Consider the following 6,000-nt stretch of genomic DNA (forward strand, 5'->3'; position numbering starts at 1 on the left):
TAGATTGTTTGTAAATCTGATCTTTCTAAGATGTTTAACAGATAGATGATAATTAAATTGTGATGCTTCCCAGATGAAAAGATCTAAAACAGGCATTTCAGAGGTGTACGTGTGCTGTCTGGGACAGTGACATATTCCCAGGTAGCACACGTACACCTCTGAGGTGTAATTATTGATAAACGTCTCATAGACATATTGCAGATGAGCAAATAACGTAAAAAAAAATGTGTTCCAGATTTAAACACATCAAATAGACGTCTGGGTGATGTAAGTGTAATATCAGGGGTGGGTGTGTTTCTTTTGCACATTTTCTCTCTATACCTCTCTCTCTCTTAAACAAACACACACATGGGCAGATAATGATGGTGATGAAAAGAATATGACAAGCTCTATAGATCAAGATACACATACATTGGAGGATAAGTGCATATGGCACCATGCTGTGTTAGGTCAAGGGGAGCAAGAACTCATACACTCATACACTCACACACACTTTGAATAGCTCTTTAACACATGGCTGGTTTCGGGCCGTTGTGCTCAGATCTTTTGTCCTGTACCTAGAAGCTGCTAAAATACTTATTTTCAGAGCAGAGAAATGTCACCTGTGTGCACGTGTGAGAATATGTGAGTGAGTGTGAGTATATTTGTCTTTGTGTGATAGATGTTTTATATAGCTACTTGAATTGAATATTGAATCTAAGGCATATGAGCATGGGGCAACTTTGCTGATGCTTGGTGATCATTTGTAATTAATACTGCAAAAAGCTTGGAGAATAACATGTCTCTCTGTCTCTGTCTCTCTCTCTCTCTCTCTCTCTCTCTCTCTCTCTCTGTCTCAAGTCCTCGTGTCTCCAGAGGTGTCTAGAAGATTGCCACCCTGTATTGATTGCTCAACATCCCACAGTCTTTCCTAGGAGCAAGGCCACCTTTCCTCCCACTTCTGTAGGGTGGGGTGCTAATCTGCCTGCATGTGGCGGCCATGACATTTACTCAGGAATTATGAGAACATAATAAACTCTTAATCAAATAGGCAACAGCTTCTGCTATGCTATCAGGAGAGTTGAGAGAGATAAGAGGCTGCATTTGAGAGTGAGAAGATGTTTTCACTTGGTTTACACTGCTTGCCAGTGTAACAATCTTTAAAATAATGAGCAAATTGCATCCTCTATTTATGAGACACGATTTCATTTGAGAATAATAAAACAACATATTTAAACTTGATCAAAGGAGAATTTGGAGATTTGGCAGGCATTTTCAGTTCAAGGAAAAGGGACAAGCCACTTGTGAAGTTCCAAGTTTAAAGGTGCAGTCTGTAGTTTTGGAGTCACCAAACGGAACTGCAAAAATTATGACTGTTTTCAAATAGTTTTCCTGAACACTCTTCCTATCTTGCATTGGTCAAACAGATAGTCCCAACCTAAACTCAAGCCATTGGTTGAGCCAATGTTGCTGTGTCAGGCTGTTTGGGATGCTCAACAAACAGATCAATGGATTGCCACAGAGACAGTGTTTACACTTTTCAGGAAAATCAGCCTATGAATGGCACACTTATAGTTGTCTCTGCATATTAAAGGGATAGTTCACCCAAAAATGATTTAAAAAAAAATAATAATTTACTCACCCTTCTGATCATGCCATTCCAGATGTGTACGACTTTCTTTTTTCAGCAGAACACAAACAAAGATTTTTAGAAAAATATTTCAGCTCTATAGGTCCATACAAAACAAGTGAACCGTGATCAGACCTTTGTAGCTCCAAAAATATCATAAAGGAAATATAAAAGTAATCCATAAGACTCCAGTGGTTAAATCCATATCTTCAAAAGCAATATAATAGGTGTGGGTGAGAAACAGAACAATATTTAAAGGTGTAATTATTTTCCTAATTTAAAAGGTTTTACTCCTAAAGAAATGAATAGTAATATTGAAACATGCAGTATGTATGAAATCATGAACACTCATGTGAGATGAAGAGTTCAGTCATTTCAGTAACCTTATAAAAGCTCTTTTATTCTACATGGGGCAGGGGCGCTCTCATGGGGGCTGCCATGTTAGGATCACATGACTAGCTGAATACTACTTGCATAATCATGGATTAAATTAATCCTGGTTTACTGAGCATAGTGAATTACTACAATGGCATTGGTTACTGAAAACTACTGTGTTTGAATGATGCAGACTCCAGGCCACTAGGTGTCACTGTAAGCCGATTTAAGGTACTTTGACATACTTAAAAAAATTACTGAGTGCACCTTTTTTTTTTTACTCTAAATCTATACTTTAACATTCACTTTCAGATGTGAAAATAAAACTAAACAGGCACCACATGTGACTTTCAGATGTAAAAGTGAAAGTGAAACTGGAGATTTAGGGTAATAAAAGGACTTACATTTTGATCTGTTTCTCATCCAGACCTATTATATCACTTCTGAAGATATGGAGTCTCATGGATTACCTCTGTGTTTCCTTTATGTGATTTTTGGAGCTACAAAGTTCTGATCACAACTTACTTGCATTGTATGGACCTACAGAGTTGAGATATTCTTCTAAAAATTTTCATTTGTTTTTTAGCAGACGAAAGAAAGTCATACACATCTGGGATGGCATGAGGGTGAGTATATAATGAGAGAATTTTCATTTTTGGGTGAACTACCCTTTAAGCTAGGATAGAAGAAAGACACTTAGTTTTAAGTGATGCAATCTTCCCAAAGTTAGGGCTTTAAGTGCTAATACAAATGACATGAGCAAAAAGATCGGTTCTCGAATAGAAATATCGGGGGATATTTGATATAAAATTTTCAGATGCTTAGTGGATTCTCTGCTGTGACCATCCAAAACTTGTATCTATTTTAATGAGTTGAAATCATTTTCCAATAATTAATAAGATGTTAATATTTCATATCTCATCACTTATAAGCCCAGCTGGGTCCTGCCTCTGACTAACCATTGACTGACAGACAGCAGTCTCTCTACCGTAGCCATGGTGACACCTGGTCTCTCATGGACTCAAGACTTGGAGACTTTAATTGGAGTTTACTGAACTGAATCAGTTCGCAGAATTAGAGTGGCTTGAATGGATTATAAATTGCAGAGAGAGAGAGAGAGGAAAATAAAAGATTTTAATGGGTTAACAAGGGAACAAAGTTTGCTTGGCAGAAGTGAGTGAGCATGTGTATGTGTGTCTTTGACAGCTACAAAAGAGGATAATGGAAAGACTGATGTCACGAGTATTGTCATGGTTATAACGATGGAGGAAATTATGGGAATGTTGGTGTGGCAGTATGCTATGCTTGTGATGAATGGATGATTGCACTAGTACGTTGTAATGTGTCCCAGTTTGTCGGAGAGAACACATTCTTTAATATTAATAGAAGCTAATGTGCCCAAGCATAGAACAGCACGTGCTGGGTAACACAGAGTGTGCAGGCCACAGGACTTATGCAAGTTGGGGTGGCAGTATTCTGGATTGGACCCTCACCCTTTCTTCCAAACCTTTTGACATTAATAGATTTCAAGAACAACTTGATTTGGCCATTTTATAAGCCTGTCAAATAGTGAGTACTACTTCAAATGTCCTTACAAATCAGTTTTTGACAGGTCTCACTACAGTTCACTACTAAGTATACTATGTGTGAATTTTGGAAGCAGGTTTTGCTATGGAAATCTTAATCATCTCAGGTGGATATATGGCAGAGGATGATGAGTTATACAAAAATACTACTCATCAGAAATTCTTGTTCTCAGTCACTGTGTTTGTGTGAGTAATTATCTCAAATCTCAGTGTATGTGTGTCTCTGAGAGTGTGGGTGTATGACAGCAGGGTGCCAGGACACTTCTGAGGAAAGTCACACACAAGGTCAGCTCCAGAGAAGCTCCTTTCAAAGGTCACCTCCTCACACAATGAACAGACATCAGAGATAAAAGAAAGGATTTTAAACAGAAGACAAGGTGCAAGGAAAGAGAGAAAAAGATGGGTATGAAATATGTGTTGGTGATCTCTATTGGCATATATTAAGGCCACATCCACACTAATCCATTTTCGTTGGAAGAAAACGCTGTTGCAGTGTGAATGGGAGGCGTAAACATAGCAGAATCAATGTGTGTTCAAAGAAAAATGACATCCACACAAATCAGTTTTCGTTTACGAACACTGTTTTCAGTTTCCTAATGTTAAAGTTTTCTACCTGACACGGTAATGGAGACCGTGTTTGAAGCACTCGATTTTAGTTGGAGTAAAATGGCATTCCAGTGTGGACGAGAGGCATGAATGTACCAAAATCAGTCATCCAATCATCCACATTAATCCATTTTCATTTAAGAACTCTGTTTTGTGTTTCCTAACATTGTTTTCTAAAAGTATGTTTTAATGGAGACAGTTTTCAAAACGCTCCATTTCTGGAGTAAAACGCCATTCCAGTGTGGACAAGAGGCCTAAACGTAGCAAAATCCATTAATTTTTTTAACAAAAAGACATCCATATGAATCCATTTTGTTTGAAAACTCATCAGTTTTATAACATTATTTTCTAAAGTACGTGGTAATGGAGACTGTTTTCAAAATGCTCAGTTTTGGTGGAGTTAAATGACATTTCAAAGTGGACAAGAGGCGCAAATATAGCAAAATGAACGTATTTTCAAATGAAATTGACATCCACATAAATCTGTTTTAATTGAGAACTACGTATTGTCTGGAGTTTCCTAATTTCATTGTTTTCAAAAGTATTAATTAATGGAGACCGTTTTCAAAAAATGCCCAATTTTTTGTGTAGGGAAATACCGTTCCAGTGTGGATGAGAGTCGTGAATGTAACAAAATCAATGTAATGAACTGGCCATGGAGACTGTGTTAGGATCCATGTGCTGGAAGTTTATTATGAACACAAGCAAACAATCCAAATCAGCAGGCAAATAGAGGTAGTCGTAAAGCAAGCGGTACAATCCAATAAACCAAAAAGATTGTCCAACAAGGCAAACAAAACAAAGGGGTATCCAAAAGACAGTAAATCCAGGAAAATAGGCAATGGTCATAACATGAAAACAATCAGCAAAGGCAATGGAAAAACGCTTGGTAAGGCAGGGTAAACTGGCAATACTTTGCAAAGTCAAAATGGAATAGCATGGTATTTATATAGTTCAAACAGGAAATCACCAAAGAAGAAATGGTACAGAGTTAGTATTTGGGAGAGGGCTCCCTCTGGTGGTTGGTAGGAGGGGTAACAACCTCAGATGTTACAGAACCACCCCCTCTACGAACAACTCCTGGTGTTCTTCTACTGGGACGTCCCCTTGGTCGTGGTACTGGACAATTAGGATGGGCATGATGAAATTCTTGGATCAGGGATGGGTCCATTATGTCCTTGGCGGCTACCGATGATCTCTCCTCTGGTCCGTAGCCCTCCCAGTCCACCAAGTATTGCATCTGGCTCCCTCGTCGTCTCGAGTCAATGATCTCTCTGACCATATACGCGGGGCTCCATCTACCTCCAATGGAGATTGAGGCTCAGAATCCGTGGTTCCAGAGCCAGATACTGGGTGGACGGGTTTCAGCAAGGACTGGTATGCAGCATTGTTCCAAGGCAATTTGTTGAGCTTTTCCTTGAGCAACGATGTGAGTGGGGCTGCAATGATGCTGTAATTCCTGATGAAATGGCGATAGAAGTTGGCGAAGCCCAGAAACCGCTGTAGTTCCTTGATTTTTGAAGGTCGAGGCCATTCGGTGACTGCTGTTATCTTAGAGACATCCATTTCTACACCTTGATGGCTGATATTGTAGCCTAGGAAAGTGGTATGGAACTCACATTTTTCTGCCTTGACAAATAGTTGGTGTTCCTGGAGACGTGATAGAACCGTCTTGACCTGATGGATATGTTGTTCCCTGTCTTGTGAGTAGATGAGGATGTCGTCAATGTAAGCCACCACACAATGATTCAGTAAGTCTCTGAATATCTTGATAAAAGACTGGAAAACCGAGGGGGAGTTAGCAAGTCCATATGGCATGACCAA

The sequence above is a fragment of the Myxocyprinus asiaticus genome, chromosome 30 (assembly GCF_019703515.2).
Source record: "Myxocyprinus asiaticus isolate MX2 ecotype Aquarium Trade chromosome 30, UBuf_Myxa_2, whole genome shotgun sequence".
NCBI classification, from domain to species: domain Eukaryota; kingdom Metazoa; phylum Chordata; class Actinopteri; order Cypriniformes; family Catostomidae; genus Myxocyprinus; species Myxocyprinus asiaticus.